Source organism: Stigmatopora nigra, chromosome 7 (assembly GCF_051989575.1).
Source record: "Stigmatopora nigra isolate UIUO_SnigA chromosome 7, RoL_Snig_1.1, whole genome shotgun sequence".
NCBI lineage: Eukaryota > Metazoa > Chordata > Actinopteri > Syngnathiformes > Syngnathidae > Stigmatopora > Stigmatopora nigra.
The window spans coordinates 7,177,740-7,195,667 of NC_135514.1; the positions used below are offsets into that span (position 1 = coordinate 7,177,740).

The 17,928-nt window shown below is 38.2% G+C and overlaps 1 protein-coding gene across 2 annotated transcripts in view; it reads right to left on the minus strand.

Moving 5' to 3' along the window:
* Nucleotides 1-367: 367 nt before the first annotated feature.
* st14 (ST14 transmembrane serine protease matriptase) overlaps nucleotides 368-17,928 on the minus strand; it is a 126,159-nt gene continuing 108,598 nt past the window's right edge. The window contains exons 23-26 of one of the 2 annotated variants that reach the window (XR_013326959.1): nucleotides 17,383-17,527; nucleotides 12,493-12,578; nucleotides 8,878-9,008; nucleotides 368-1,652 (exon numbers count right to left, since the gene is read on the minus strand). The gene's annotated coding sequence lies outside the window, so the exon portion shown is untranslated. The remainder of the gene's footprint in view (nucleotides 1,653-8,877; nucleotides 9,009-12,492; nucleotides 12,579-17,382; nucleotides 17,528-17,928) is intronic. The other variant, XR_013326960.1, reaches the window with a different exon arrangement.

Sequence of the window (17,928 nt, forward strand, 5' to 3'; positions counted from 1 at the left end):
CCCAGCTACGATTCCATTTTTTTCCTCTTCAATCCATCTGTTGACCCACTCACTTATTGTACATCAAAATATTCATTCCAGTGCCAATCTATCCTTTGCTTGAACAATCTTTAAAACCATCTCACCCTCCCCATTTGGGACAATTTTCAAAGACTTGGGGTGAGCGAGAAAAGCATTGGGCGGGCTGGTAAAATTGAGCTATTCATGACAAAATGCTGTGGTGTGGGAAGGAACCATTTTGTTTGCACTTAGCAGTTGAAATTGTAGGTCTACACTTTGAAATTCAGTTACGTTGAGAGTACAATGGCATTTTCTCTGCATATCGCGCAAACTTTGGAATGCCTGTGATTTCTGACAGTCATTTTTGAATCAATTCTTCGAGGAAGTGGATTTGCTTCTGCTTTTGACACCAATCTGAAGAGAGATAGTTGCTCCAGATTGCATTTTGGATTCGACACTGGAAAAAAATTGGCAAAGTTGTACTTTGACAGCGCTTTCATGTTTTTTATTTTGTGTGCTTAGCTGGCCACGGCAGCAATATCATATACTATATTTTACAGACTTTACAGCACAATGGATTAAATAACTTTGGTCAATAGCACATTTATTTTCATGCATAAGGGACTTTATTCCAACAACGTACTGAATTTGTCATTTCTACTTGATCTTTTAACATTGTACAATGCCATTATAGTTTATTTATTAACATGTTTTACTTTTATTTTACTGGTGTCTTTGTGGGTTGGTGAATGATAAATAAGTTTTGAGCTCTATACTAGTAATAGTTAAGTAGTTAGTTAGGTTTGAGGTCATTAAAGTCAACCATAGTTTATACATAAGAATTGAATATAAGGTCCACTGTCAATTTTGGGGAAGAATAAAAGATTTCATGTGTCCTTTACAGTTAGAAAAATATATTTCAGATGTCCCCCTTTTTTTAAACAATTTTATACAGAAATTCTTTTTAAATCTAGAAAACAGGTACGGCAATGTAAAAAAAAAGCAGCTGCCTTCATGACATATAGTGAATTATTCTTATTCTGGGCCCTGTGTGCCTTTTTATTTGTCTCTTTTGTTTGAAACTGCATCTCCCCACCAAGCACAGCCACCACACATCACCCACTGCTGCATATGTGCCACGTGAATATGAAAAAGAACCAAAATCAATATTGCTCAAGAGTTTGGCTGCAATAGCTCTGAACAATGTGTCACATCTTCGGGACCAATGTTATCTCCGGATATGACACCAAGTTATTATCTTGGACACAGAGGAGACAAGCAGGATTAAAGCAATCTCTGTACCCGCTTTAATGGAAAGGCACCTGGCGAATGGGTGACGATCGGATTTGCCTCCCCACTGGAATGTAATTTTATGCCTTTGACAGAAGCTAATTCATTCGCACAGTGCCAAGTAACAGTGCGCCGTGTGCCCAAATTCATTGTGCTCACTATAAGCCAATGTGAAAATAAGAGCTGGGTGGAAAAAAAGAATGGAAACAAGAGACAAAGATAGACTTAGAGCAGAAAGGCTGCTGAGGAGAATGCGTCTGGCAAGCGGATGAACACATACGTTACTTCGCCGTGCATGTTCACGGGCTTATCCTTTGAGCCAGATATGCAGAAAGACTGTGTACCTGTCAGCTTCACTCCATCTGAAAGACATAGCAGAATATGTATACACAAATGCTCCATACACACGTTTACATGGGATTGATGTGTCTTCAAGTGGCATACAGTAACAGGATTTAAAATAACATTGCACCTCAATCTGCCATACAGCACTTTATTCAATGCTAGATTATGGTTGCAGAGTCGCAACGTTCCCAGTCGGGAAAACTAAATCTTCAATATAGAGACAACATAAAACCTAGAAGATTTGAAAGGTGCTTCTTGTTCAGTTCAGGCACATGCTGTTCAACTTTTGGACACTTTCTGGACACATTTATATCATTTTAAGGCCATTTTTGTTGAATTTGGGAGAATGGGTGGTGGGGGAAGTTGGATAATTTGAATAAAAATTGGAAAATAGGTGCAAACAATTAGTAAAACCCTCAAAAAAAATTGAATTTATACTTTTTTGAAAGGAAAGAAATGACTTAGTTTCAATTGTAATGGTTGAATCAGAAAAAAACAACAACAACAACAAACCAAAAACAAAACAGCATTGCATTTGATATTTATACTGAGCGGAATGGGAAACCCTATTCATTACAATTGCCTCATGGAGAATGGTGTGTAAGGTCGGCATGGCAAAAATTGCATAATTTGAGCAACTGAACCCTTCATGTGGCCCATATTTTTTGCACCACGCACCTACACAAAGTAGCGCAAATCTTTATCGATGGTAAAAACATGAATCGCCATAAAAATCAGTGTTTTCTGCCTGGAAGTTAGTTATCTGTAGTGTTCATGACGTACAGCATGCACCCTCTGCAAAAATCCTTTTCTGGGATGAAACAAGCCAACAAGCAATCCTATTGGCTGGCCTATCATCACAATGTCCATGCTATTTATCATTTTTAAGTCCAGCTTAAAAAGGAATTTATAATCAAATCCATGCATCATCCCCTTGAAATCAAACTATACTTTTCATTTTAAGCAGCACACATGCATAAAAATGACTATACGTATAGCTAAACCAATTAGATGGTGAAAAAATGCTATTGTCACTGTGGTACAAAAAAAAAAAAAAAAAACAGTACAACCGCACCTATTTTTATAAATAGTGTCTGCAAGTTTGTCTTATAGAGAGCGGTGTGTGACAGACACCTGCCAGTGATATTTACACGTTAACTTTATGTAGGATTTTTTTTCTCCAGATACCAGAAAACAACATCTCACTGTCAATAAAAAATAAATAAAAAAAGATGCGACTAAAGGAAGGAAAATCCAACATTAAGAATAGGAACGCTGCAGTCTGGCTTATTTTAAACAACTCAGAGCTTGCAATTGATCCACTGTAGACGCACTTTTAAGTTAGCAGAAATTGGAAATTCAAATGTTCACGGTATTACCTCCCACACAAAGTATGTTTTTTTTTCTTTTTCTGAGGTTTAAACAAAAAGAAAAAGTTAAATCCAAAACTTGCTTTCCGTACTTGCATTTAATCATTCTTATTTTTTTTTATGGGTAAATTATCAGATTGTGAACCACAAGAGGACTTAGAATTGAATGATTGGATAGACTGTATTGAAGCTTTTACCTTCAAAACAAGAATGAAGGACTTTTTAAAGTGGCATTTCTGTCATTGGCTTTGATTCAGTGGTGGAACAGGTGTATATTGCTTCTGAACTTATGACGGCGTGGCCATGTCAGCCTCTTTACTTTATTAGCATTTTGTTAGGTGGCAGCATTGTTGGACAATAGGTTGATTTTATTCATTATAAAATAAACCTGAAGTGCTTTAAGGACTAATCAAAATTTCCTTGTAAAGTTCTGCTAAGCTTGTGCTGTCTTAAATACCTACAAAAATGTTCCAAAATAGGATATTTTCCTGGTGTAGATTTGCAAACGGCTTCTTTTAGACGTGCATTTTGGCATAATTGTTTGCATCGCCAAATAAAATGACTTTTTAGCTCATGCCAGTACTTGTTTTAAGTCTGTGGATAATAACATTCGCACCAGCTTCACCTAGCATCTTCATAGGGTATTTTGTTTTAATTTTTCATGAAATATTTCAGATTGTTTATTGTAATGTATTGTTGTATGTTGTAAGGTCTGTTTTCACCTGCAAATGAATGGTTGGGATCCATTGCTAAATATGAATTCACTCCAGAAATTATACTACCATACATCCTTCTCATACTAAAAAGTCTACAGTGCAACAAGTTCAATGATCATAGTGAGATTTTACATTGTTCTTGTTAAAATACAAATTGTGAACAACAAGCAAACAAGAGATGATACGTATAAATGTTTTTTTAGACTGAATTTGTTGGCAGTGAAGTCCTTTTATCTGACCATAGTTATTCCACGAGGAATATGAAAGCGTATTTAACAATTTAACTATTTCTCAATAGAATGATGATTCTTTTTTATTCATAGTTTTATTTTTTTAAAGGAAGATCATTATCTCTATTAAACTCTTAGTGGAAACTAATCATCTTCTGTGCCAGGATTGTGCAAGTCTGATGAGTAGGAAAAGCACAGTGACTAATATTAAGCTTGTCTTTGTTTCAAGTAAGATCAAGTGAAAAGCCAGACTGTGTGAGAAAGACTGTCAGTCGGGAATGAAGAGTGAGTTGTTGAATTCACAGATAAAGCCTCCACTAATGCCAGCTAAACAGCTGGACTCAAGCAGACCTCACACTAAAATACTCCCACAGCCACTAGGCGATGCTGTTGCTGTGTCCAGAGTCTCTCAGCTCTGCAATTGAGACAGATGAGATGTGGCTTCAGCCACAAACTGATTTAAGAGAAGCAATTGAATCTGCGTGGACTGTGATGGGTTACCCAGAGCTCTGCAGAGGCGCACGTCCAAATAATGAGATGCATTTGTTTACCCCTTGCTCCCCCCCTCTCGCCTCCCACCGCCCACACCAACCCTCTTCCTGGAGCAGAAGCATCTATTGCCAGTGCCTTGGCTTTCAATCTACTCAGGCACGGACCTTTCACACATCACTTGTGCTCCTGGCAAGCAAACAAATCTTAAAATAATGTTATGCACGCAAATGAGGAAGGCAGGTATCTAATTTTAATTTCTTTTTCACTTGCCAGGCCATCATTCTTATCTCCTTTTCACTGCAGCATGTCTCTGGAGTGGTTAAACCCCCACCCCACTTCCAAGTCCTAGATTTCAGGCTTCTTCTCACAACACCATCCTTCTTGACCGCTACAATTAAGTGAAAGGGAAGGTACGTTCCAGATCCAGCTAGAAATGAAGGCCCTACATCCGTCATATCGACTGGGGCGTACCATGTGACCTCATCAAGCCAGTCAAAATGAAGTTGATGTGCGAGCATGCACACACATTTGTACAAATGTGATAGCAGAGCAACTCACATCCTGTTCAATTTGGCAGACATGCACTCAAAGCAAATAAGAGAGAGCAAACATGCTGTTCTTTTAATTAACTCTTTCTCCCCATTCATTGTCAACTTGCCTGTCTACTTTCTTTTTTTTTTTAATACGGTCGCCTGCCTTTCGATTCCCAGCTCCCTTATTAAGGCGCACATGTGAAGAGGGAAAAATAGAAAGGCATGCAAAGTCTGCTCGGATGAGAAACAGTGAGCTGCAAAATTCAATTCATTACACAAATACAGACGGATGGGTAGATAAGGCAGACAAGAAGCAGATTAACAGACACACATCAGTATGCAAAAGCAGCTTTTTAACCAATCCATCTTCGTCCCTTTCACATACAGACAAACTTAGTGCATTTCCCTGTTACACACCAAAACATAGATCGTACACACAAGTGGACCTTGCAGGCTGGTTTGCACACATGACCACACTGAAGGGAAAATGAATATATATAAAAATATCTGGTTCCATTTATATTACTTTTCTCCAACAGCAGCCTGCCAGCATGTCAAGTTCATTTCCTCTGAGACATATTACAGAGAGTTAAGAAGTAATTTGCCCACTATAGACACAATATGTTTAAATGAAAGGAAATAATTGAGAAGGCATATTTTAGTCTCATGTCCATTGTCGAGGAAATAAATAACTTATGTAATTGACACACTAATACACACACAATCATGCAAGCCAACATTTACACACTTGCTCTTTAGTTTAAAAAAAACTCTTTAGAATTGGAGGTTGGAAAATTAGGAAAGAAAAAGTTGGAAAATTCGGATTTCCATATTTGGGACTATTATTAATTCCAGTATGTGTGTTACTGTTATAGTTAGTATGAAAATGAACTGCTGTTCAATTTCATACTGGACAACTAGTGAGGCACTCAGACAAATTGTTTGTCACAGGTTTTACGGTGCCACTTTTGAGTTAGCGGACGCATTTGTGTCTGGGCTCGGTAATGGCTGTGTTTGACTTTGGGGACGCCCACTGGAAATCAAATCGGCACCATCTGCACATTACTAGTGTCATTACTATTCACATCATTCAGTATTACAATTACTTTTAGAACGGTTCTTATGTACGGCATACCAATGTTTTCCAATGTCATTCCAGGTAGCAATAAATTCGTTTTTTTTTTTTTTAACACAATCAATGTCTCTCTCAGACTTTATTAATATAAATAAATGCTTTGGCTAATAGTATAAACTGAGATGCAGGGTGTGATTGGCAAAGTGTAGGGAAACTTTAAACTGAGGAGTGGGTTTCAGTCAATGTGAGGGTGGTTGTTATGGTCATGGATTACTCAGTGGCACTTGATCTCCCTGTTGTTGTAATCTCCGATCTAAGATCAACACAGGAGGTCAAAAAACACACCGGAGAAATGTCTTTTCTTGTGAAATATCACTCTGTAAACTTATTGACGATGCTTATAGGCAATTTTTGCCTATTTACTGCCTGTAGTCATCCATTTTGAAATAGCCAGTCATTATTGCCAGTCCTGCTGACCCAAGAATCCAATTATAAAACCAGCAATTTTCTGTTTATTTCTCACTTTGCCTTGTTCTGCCACTGTATCTTCTCATAAAGCATTTATAGTATTTTGATTTGATGCTGAGCTTGATGGGCAACTGCCACGGTTGGCTGGCCAGCGATGTGGGGACATGGGATTTGTAGTTCAATGACGGCAAAGGCCGTAGAGAACTCATCAGGGACGCGCTTTAAAAAGGATGCCGGTTTTTCCAGTCCCAGTTCAGCACTAACACAAGATTGGATTCATCAGCTCATTATCAAGACACAAATAAGTCATGTATTGTGAATCAGACGAGTCTGCCAGTCGGAACAAATGACTCTTTAGGAGCAATGCTGCACACTACATTTTGAAGTAGGTCCCTTCACACTTCACAGCAGCAAATGTCTATCCTCAACAATCCACAGCTGGAGGGAGCTCCCAAGACAGCCAACTAAAAACACCAGAGAACCATAGAAGTGTGGAAAGCATTTGAAATGAAGCATCGGAAAAACAGAGCAGCTGTGGACTTTAATCCTCGTAAATACCGTACATCTACCGACAATGCTTGATGCCGTTATGCATTTTCATTTATATTAAAATTGAGGGTCACGTGGAAGCTCCCTGGTGATTTTGGTAGGGCGGAATGGTACACACTGGAATAATCACCAGTCAATCAGAGAACTGACACAGAAACACAGAACCAAATACAATAACACCATGCAGAGAGCCCTGGGTCTTTGTTAACATAACATAAATCTTTTTGGACTGGGGAAGTAATGCTAAATAAAACCCACTGAAGAACAGAAAAGAAAAAGAAAAAAACAAAAACAAATCAACTACAACTTAAAATAGCACCTACTCACCTCTTATTGCCAATCATGTCACTAACTGACCTTCAGTCCATAGTGTTGACAAATTGAGGCAAGCCACCATTCAATCTCCCATTTCAAGTTTTCAATAGAGCACATTATGGATTGTTGAATCACTGACACTATACAATTCCACACATGGAGCACTTTGAACTTTCTTTTCAGATAGCACACAGCTCACCACTTTACCTTTGCACTGCCCCTGATACATTATGAATACAATTTGAAACATACTTTGCCATTTGTGACCCATCTGAAAAGCAGTGTGTGGGATTCAAGATTGCCATGGCTGCAGGTGTAGGCCTGCTGAAGGACACAAAACAAAACACGGTCTTTCAAAAGGAGATGTCTGCACTCTATACTCCTCTTTATATTCCACACTGCTACCACCACATCTTTCCCATGGGCCCATTGATGTCAGGAAAATGTGCTCTCTTCCCAGGAGGAATAGTAAAAGGAGGCTGCTGGAATCGCCACGGCAACACCCCCTACTCTGAAATAAACCCCGTCTGTAGCCAGAAAAGCCTGGAAGCAAGGCAGCAGGGGAGAAATGAAGAGCAGAAAATAAACAAATGAACTTGGGTTTGACAAAAAAAAAGCATCTCGTCACATATGGGCTTGTTCCCACAAGCACAAGAGGGCATATGATGGAGATGTTGTTCTAAGGCTCATAACAGGTGGTCTGTTGTTATTGTATTTAGGGATTGTTTTCAATCAGTGTGGTGAAACATTGTATTATTAAAATGAAGTGGATAAATTGCTCTCGGGCATCCAGTGAAAACTGGACATATGGAAAACTGATGATTGAAGGTTGGAAGAACAAATGGTTGCACCACTAAAATTAAAACTGGCACTGCAATCATTCTTATTAGTATTTAGACATCTTAAGTTGTACCAATGACCTCTTGATGATGGACCACGTGTGTTAAACCACTAATTTGAATCTCTGCAATCTAAATACAATATTTTCCCTTTTTAATATAATATTATTGCACAGACTAAGTATTTAACAGTACATCATGAGCTCAAACTGTTCCATAAATATTTGGGAATGGCATTAAGTTTTTAAATCCAAGTCATTTTGTTATTCCCACCACGGGAATAGAACATTTTTTCCCCACTTTAAAAAGGGCTGAACCAGTATTTTGGTTGGAGGGCGTCAATGTTGTAGGAGAGGATTAGCTGTGATGTAAATAATGACTTCTATAACAAAGAACTAACTGACTTTCAGTGGCTTATCTGAGGTGTATCCAGCTACTAAAGGCATACAAAACCTTATCTTGATTCATGCCAAGCTCTTTATCAACCGAATATTGAACAGTTATTCATAAGCCGATTGTCAGTGAAGAGGAAAGTGTTAAAGGTACTTACTGGTGGGTTGTTTTTGCACTGTGAGAATGCCATTCGTTATTTGGCTGATCTGAGACCTTAAATATTTGGAAAAGCTTATTATAATCCAAAAAGTTGATAACTCACCTTGTATATCCAATCAGGAGGTCATGAAGCTATTTGTGCCATTGCTTTGGGTTGCAGATTGTTATATTTGACAGTCAAAAGGCGACATCTTCCATCTGAACCTTGATTTTCAATCTGGACATGGTACTAGCCTGGAAAAGATGGAGGGAGTCATTAATTTCATCTCCCACCAAGTTGTGACGGGGACACTAAACACATGTAAATTATTCATATTTTCTCCTCTTTTTAGGTCAGTCTGTCAAAAATTGAGCTAGGAGAATGAACCGGAAAAATCAATTTGTAAAATGACAGTAAGACTTTTATATTCCGGTGCTGAATGTGACTAATTCTGGGTCTTGTTTGATACGATAAAAATAGACAATGTGCTCATATCTGTGGACAAGTAGTATGACAATTTTTGAAGATTCATTCAAGCAGCAGGTTTTTGCAAGACTTAACAAGAATGATAATGGAAAAAAAAGAAGCTCATAAATGTTTGAACCAAATAGGTTAACAAAAACCGCTTATTAGTCGATAGAGAAGAACAGAGAGAGGAATAGAGAGTAAACTATTATTTATTGCTGCAGTAATTTGCCAGTTGTCAGGAGCAATACATAAATCTTTATCCTTATCTGAAGTCAATTTGAGTAGTACTTGTGGCCAGTCATTCACATCCTTTTCCTATAGCTTAGCGTGAACAGCTACTCAAGAGTGTTGGCCTGTAATGTGTCAGAGCAATGAGATAGCCATCAAGTTTATGTGTCTAGTGGCAAAAATTCTGTATTGGATAGGTCAAAATCTCACCACATACCAATTTTGAAAGCATCCTGATAATTCCATGTCTGTCTGAATGATACTAGAAACCAAATTGAAAGAAATAATAGCAAGGTGACTTTGTACACATCCGGAAATAGCAATTAATTCCACCAAAACACTTTCAATTTATAGCAGCATGAAAAAAAAACATTCTGCTCTGCTGTAGGTAAATGAATATGTGCTTATTATGGATTTACAATTCATTTCCAACACTCTAATGAACCTGTTCAACTCAAATTAATAACAAGTATGCAAAAGGTTGCCTACGCATAAAAGACACATTTCATTTCCGAATTAATTTCCAGAACGGTAAATGAAGTTTAATCTCAGACTCACGACACCGAGTGAATAAACCGTCTATTAACTAATGCCAGGAGGGGCTCTTCTCTAAATATCTCTCATCTGATAGCCCGGCATGTCAACAAGCTATGATTTGTCTGATTCATTGCCAAAACCTGTGGGGATTAGATGGTGTGCACTGCGGTTTGTGCATCTCCCAATTCTCTGGCTGGCAGCCTGCGAACATGTGCAAAAGTGCGTTTTGGTCTGACAAACATTCAACCTCAAACACATATGTCACCTAAGCTGGCAGGATAATTAACGGCAACCTCAAGCAATTTTCACATCTAAGTTATCATTGAGTGCAAAGAAGTAGCGAGAGCGATATAAGTTATTAATCATATTCCTCTTTCTTAAATTACTCATAAATAGTGTAATCAAGTTGTAGGATCGCAGTATTTATAGCATGGGGAGATGGAGGATACCTGCCACGCAATTTGCTCATTTGTCCATTAGTCTGTATTTATATCGGCGAAGGCCTTCACATTTTGGAGATACAGTATATCTTCATGGCCACTACGTCGCTGCAGGTGGATTTATTGCTGCACAGAGCACACATACGACCACGCATACGTTCTCCTACAGAGCGACTGCAGTTGTTACGATGACGAATTTTGCCGTCTTTTTAGTGCTGCCATAATCAAGTGGTGTGACTAGCGACCTCTCACCCAATGTCATCTGGGATTGGCTCCAACCTCCAGTGGCTCTATACACGATTAGTGCTATACATAATGGATGAGGAGCTCATTTTTCAAGGGACCAACCGCATAGTATTTTAACAGCTATAAACAGCCCATGAATATGAAAAACACGTAAAATATTTGATGACAGTTGAAGGCGTTTAAATGGTCCTGTTGTTAATTTTTTGCACACTCGGCACTACTATAAAGTTTCAAAAATTGTTGTTCACTTTATAAACAAGTATTTGTTTTCGGTGTTTTGAAAGTCAATTTGTGTTACGATTGAAGAGGTTGCACTCGGGCAAACCGGAGTGTGCTACATATAAATTGAAGACATGTTGAAATCAGTCTGACCTTTCGTGCACGTGTGATTTGGAAATACTTGTTTTTTTTTTTTTTTAAGCATGGCAGAATATCACAATCAGAGAAATTGCTGGGATATTAAGTGTGGTCAAGTACCATCTTGAATGATTTCCTTGGTTCTCTGCTGGGTAAAGTGATTGCATAGATTCATTTGTGGCCTGTTTCTTGCCAAGTGTACCTGCACTGATGGCTGTTTTTGAATAATTTATGAATACAGATTTAATCCTTACCAATCTGGGTGTCTGTTACATAACCCTCCAGTTTCCTGATTTGTACTTTTTTTTTTCTTTTATTACTCTTTCCTCAAGTGAGATTAAGAAGTAATGTATGTCTACATCGATTATACGGTTGACGCTTTGTTATGTTTCACACATTTTAGTAACAGTTGCCGTCAAAATGAATTGGATTAAAAGTGCTGTCTGAGGTTTTTGATGGTATACCGTATTAAAGAAAAGCCAAAAAATGTTTTTAATGAGCCCCTCATATTATAATATAGTTAAGATATTCTGAGTATTTTTGTATGTGTTTGAACCATGCTGGCAGTCAAGGGAATGTGTTGTTACAATCCTATCAACTTCCTGCCCCCAGCTGCATCCTACATAGAGAACCAAGCCATAAGGTTATACATTTGTCAGTTTTGTTGTTGTTGTTTTCAGATTTTTTTTTTTCCCCCAGCACTTTGAAGCCATGGCAACAGTATCAGTATACCATATGAAATTGCCAAGTGTTGTGTAATCATATTGGGAACAGGTATTAGAATGTCTTTTAAACTGGTGAATTTCCATTTAAATATAATCAAATAACGATTCTTCTTTGATTATGTGGTAACATTAAATTGTTCATTAATTTCCATTAGTAGGTTTATGCAAAGCATAAGGATAACAGTTGGTCATTCATTTTCTGTTGTTTTCGGTCTGACAGCTGTTCATAATTTCTTGGCTGTAGAATTTAGTTTTATGTAGTTTTTAAACGATAGGATCCACAGTCAAAAACATCATGTTTTTACAAATGATATGGCTAGTTTTGTGTTTTAGTAACGGCCTAGTAGATTGGTACTTGACATGATTGACTGAGAACTTAAAAATGTTGTTTTCAGAGTCCAATATGTGAAATAGTAGTATAATAATAAATCAATAATAATAAATCATAGAAACAGTGAAATTGGTTGACCTACAATCATCTTTGGGACTCATAAAGAAGATGGATATTTTTCAAAATAGTACTGAACCTAATTGGGGACATTATTATGGTGGGCGGGCGTCTTGGAATATAGCAGCTCATGCAATGCTTTCCCTTGCAGTATGCCTACTTGACTCTGTTGGAGTTGCCAATCATGTAGAAATGTGGAAAGCCTGGCAATCTCAGGAGGCCATCCCTCACCCACGTCACATTCCCTGAGGCCAACAGCACCTCATATTTAAACACAGCTGTGACTCACGCGCTCAGTGATGTTCCTGGGCTATGACCGGAAGGCTTGGAGGGTCTGAGTGACTGGAGACAAGAGGAGGATGGGGACAGCAGTAACTGGAGGAGAGAGGGAAAGTGGGGAGGTCAGAGCTAATGCTTCAATGCAAATACATGTATAGAACAAAAAGTGTTGTGTGTGTGTGTGTGTGGTGACATAAAAGGAATGACAAAATATGCACTGCAGAAATGTAGTCCTGTGGTCTTTTGTATGAGAAGTCCTGCCCTCCCGCTGTGTCTGCCCACATTATTCATCCTGGCATATGTTTTATTGATGGCTAACCACAGTCATACGGCCTTCGAAATGAGTCAATAAAGTAATTACTGTGAATTAAATCCCCCCCTATCTGCCCTGCAGACAGGATATTGGTGTGAGGAAAAGTCATGGGGTATCAAAGATATCCTTCACCTCGCTTTTTCAATGTCGATGTCCAAACAGCTAATACCTCCTGGGAGCTGTAATCATTATCACTTTAATCCCTCTTGTTTGTCATAGGCGTGGATGGTCACTTTTCTGACCCAGTGTGATGCTATGTGTATGAATGTGGAAGGTGATCTTAAAAAAAAGGACTACCTGTGAGCTTTAAGCAATGCACTGTGGATTATATGATTAGCAGTTGATGAATAATTTCAATCCAAGGATCAAACTTCAATTAGAGGACCGACATCACGTATGGGGATCACATTTAAACAAGAGCACATTGCAAAAGGCCTCCTGATACGGTAGAGCTACTGAAATCATGACCTTGAGTCGAGCAATGACCAAGTTGTTTGTGAAGTACATGCTCTGTTGCATCTGACAGCATGAGTGAGAGACAGAGCTCACAGATCAAGGCTCAACCAGTCACCTCACGTCAAATATGAAGGGCAAGATTGGCCATTACACAGGATGCATATAAACAACCAAACACAAAAGAACATTAGCATACAGTTTACATATATGAATATGCAACTTAATGCTGGTGTTTATAGAAAGATGTACTGCGCTACATAAAAAAAAAAAATAAGATATCAAAATAATTTAGAGCTGAAAGTCATTTCAGTGTTTGGAAAGTTTCTTTTGAAAATGATGATGCTTTTTGGGTAGTCTGAAAGGAAAGTTTTCTCTTTCAACAAGCATGACAATATTCAATGCAATCGGCTGCTCAGAGAAGAAAAAGGACGATACAAGTGAGCAACTCGTTAATCTTATAGTGGGATTCTGCAAATGGTGCATGAAATTAGCCTGTAATTGAACTTAAAATATTTCATAATTAGCATTGATCTTATTGTTCAAACTAATCATTCCACATGTTTCACACGTGTGTGACGGAGTCCTTTTGGAGCTCGACAAAATCAACAATAGATTGTTTTTCATATCCTAGCTTTTAGCCTATATTTCAGGAAATAAAAGTTTAATCAATCCCACTCACATACAAAGGTCCTCGCACCAAGAGACTTGTTTTTTTGTCTCTTCTTGTGGCCTATATTTTTTACCAGTTTCCTAGCAGTCAGTCAGTCTATCTGATGATGGCATCAGAACACCAACAGGCAGCAAGAATTACTTGAAAGGAAGTTCAACTTAGGATGATCCCATGATGCTGTTCTGAGTTTATAGTGTTTGTTTTGTGTTTTTTGCCCTGTCTGTCAGCACATTGCCAGCATACATTAGTGTTAATGGAAATAGGTTACCTGCACCTGCTTGTGTCTCTCGTTCAAGGCTCGATTATATACTGCTTTATGTTTCGTGTCTTCTAAATTAAAGTATCTAAAGGTCTGTTGGGGGATTAAAAGACATAAATCAGTTCATATGATTTTGCAAGTTCTGTCTTTTTTAATTTTTTTTTTTTACATTTGGGGTGGAGAATGAAAGAGGAAGTTGGCCAAGCTGTCTCCTTCTGCTTCTAGTCTTAATGCCAAACTAAGCTAATAGCCTCTTGGCAGCGTTCACTCGCCCCACTTAGCACACATAGCGTTATCCGTCTTCCTATCGAAGTCATGGCGCACAAATTAAACTTGGCATTGTCAGGATGGAATCCACGATAATGAAGGCTATAAGCACCACTAGCAAAAGAGGGTATAAGAGAAAGTAAGTGTCATATAGTTTTGACTTCCAATGCTTGGCGAAGCAAAAATGCAAAAATACAGCATTCCCCTAATGGCTCTTTGTCGTTGGGAAATAAAGTTATTGAAGCTTCTTACTCTGCAAGTTACTTTAATGCACTTTAGTCACGTGATTAAAAAGAAACCTAAGACATGATTGATCACTAGACAAATATGTATCTGAAATTCATTTATTTACCTTAAAAATAAGAAAATGCACAGCCCAACGTTACTCAAATCAAGGGATTGGATGAGGAACATTACAAATAATATCAGAGGCATCGCCCTGGTTAACTTGATAAATTCCTACCCTGGGAACTCTAATACTATATTGATTGAAAATCTAAAGGCATCGCTACATTAATAATAGTTCATTATCGGGGAACAGTGGAATAGGAAAAACGGCCTAAACACAGAAATTACAGATGCGTTACTATTTTTTTAAATACAGCCTGCATAAAAACATACAAACTCCACACAGGAAGGTCTGAACTCAGCAAGAATTGAGCTCATGATCTCAGAACTGTGAAGCAGATATACTAACCACTCATTCACTGTGCTACCATGCAGACTAATACTATAAGAAGTAGAACAGTCCTACATTCATATGCACCAGGACTGTTGCAATGATGTTTAAATTCTGTACTACACTAGTAGAGAAGCCAAGATAGAATGCTCCGTCATGTAAAAGATTAGGAAAACATGTGTTTGTGGGAATTCAATTAAGGCCCTTATAAAGTCAAGGTTGCCACTGCTCAGGTGAGCAGAACGAGGATGTGATTTGAAAAGGCCACAGTTACCATAATGATAGCTCCGTGGTGACATTTGAGCCTCTTACCCTAGATGAGACTGAGAAAGGGTAGCACAGAGGGAGACACAATCCGCCCTGACAAGAAGTCCATTTCCCCACTGACACCTGACCTTCAAGAATCCGGAAAAGTATAATACACCATGCACGACCTACACATTCTCTTATTTAAAAGAAGAAAGAAAAACCTTTTTACAAGGTGTCCGAAATATGTCAAAATGACCTAGTTTCAAGAATCATGGTTATAATTGTGTATCATGCTGCTTGTTTTAAATTCAGTACTCGTAGCATGCGCACATTTGCGAACTGCATCCATTCTATCGTTTATCATATGAAACAGCTATAGCCCATTTCAAAACATGGTAAAAGGGTTTTGATTAAGCATGATTAAGACTGAGTCACTTCTCTGGTCAAAGCAATTAAAACGATAAGAGGCACATTGGAAAGTGGCATAAAAATATAAAATTTATGACGATAGGTTCTCTAAAAAAACATCAACAGAAAAATACATCTCCACTGATAGTGTATTGGTTAATTGTACCACCTTTCTTGAATAAAGCAATAAGAATCTACAAACTAAATAGAATAGTTTGAATGACTTTGAAAGGGTCTATAATAAAAATTTGGTTCATTTTTTTCTAGACCATTGCTGACTCGACTTACATATACTATGTGAAAGTTGATTTCACTTCACGACATACTTCATAAGGAAAATCTACAACAAAATGAAGCAGTTAATAGATTGGTATTTTACAACAACGGCGAAGGCATCAAAGGCCGCCGCGCCATTGTGCGTGACCTTGACAGGTAGATCTCCAAAAGCAGCACCCATAACATAATGAAACGACTCGCTACACTCAATTTTGGAGCAATTTAAAGCAAAACTCCGTGAAATCACTGATTGTGCAGAAAATGAAGTTTCAACGTCGATGCAGGTCGACGCCGACCTCCCTCTTATTACCACAATAAGAACCCTGGCCACGTATCCACGGCGGCAATTACTTGATCTTATGGAGGCAGTGTTGTGAACCATTACTACTTCAATGCTGAAGTGCTGCCAGAGACGGTTTCTTAAAAATGCAGATAAGATTATCAGCAGAATCTAATCACTTTAAAACATGGAAATCTTTTTGTAAATGCCCGTTAAAACACAAGCATGGAAAAGTGTTGCTTTCAGAGCTAAAATAAACAAAACCAAAAAAAATGCCTAATACATTCTGTATACTGAATTGAGAGCTGTAGAAATAGTCTGCCAAGACCTTGGACGGTTTGCTTAACCTTGCATCTTAAACAATGATTTAGCCTACCTTTGTATCCAATGTAGCATAGGCCTTTAGGCTTGCTGAGAGTGGAAAATTAGATTAGATGAGGAAGTGTGAAAGCAAAAAGAATAGGCTCCTTTAGCAGTTGATGGCAGATGGCTATGTTCACTTTTTAAAAAGGGACAATATATGAAAACATTGCTTGTTTGCACTATTAGGTGAACCTAATTCTTTCCTAGTTAACTCTGACCGGCATCGAGTATGCCACTCAATTGCATTTTACATAATGACACCTTTTCTTATTTACTCCTGGGTAATTTATTGTATTCGTCTATTTAATTAAGGGTGTAAAGAACCCCATGTGATCACGAAAACAAAATTTCAACTAAACAGAGAAAGCCCTGCGACAAAATGCAAGCAGTTCACCAAATAAATTGAAGAAAACCAAGCTAGGCCTTTGTCATCTTCGACTCAGAGCCTCTAAATCGGCTGTATTCCTCTGAATTCGGTATACGATACTCGCAAACACAAAAGAAATGAGGCAAAACTTGATTTTAACTTTGATCACCTGCACCTGTCTATAGGGTGCACAGATAAGAGTGAGAAGAAGGGCAGACAGTCAAAAAAAGATATGTATTTTCTTGTTATAAAAAGGTACGGATCTTTTGAATTGGTACGTGAATTTGCATACATGGAAGCGAGTTGCACTCACCTGTTGAGTGGCATCAAGGCTCGGGAGCGTCTTGTCTTCATGAGCTACAATTGACTGAACCCAAGCATGGAAGGGAGAAGGAGAATGCCAATGGGAACTTCTATCCATCTTCTTTCCTCCTCAGTAGAATATAGAGGAATAAAGCCTGCATGTGGGACAGAGTACAGAGCAAGCAGACGGTTGCATGAAAAGTGATGGCAGCGGTAGAAGTGTGAATAATAGTGTCATCCGAAAAGAGGACTCCATCTGGTTCTACATTCCCCATCTTTCCATAGCATTTCATTTTAAGGTTTGTCATTTTGTCATTTTACATGACTGAGTTGAAAATGAAAGATTTCATGCAGTACTTTTATTTCAAGGTGAGTACACAATTGTTATTTGCTTTTCACACTAATAATGAAGTTAGACTCTTATTGTGTTGTGCCTCCCTGCAAAATATTCATGGATGTGATTCGTTTGCATTTTACACCGTTGCTTTGGCGCCACAGCTTCCACAAATACAGTTGCAACAACACAGCTGCCAGTTTGTAACATTTATGCTCATAC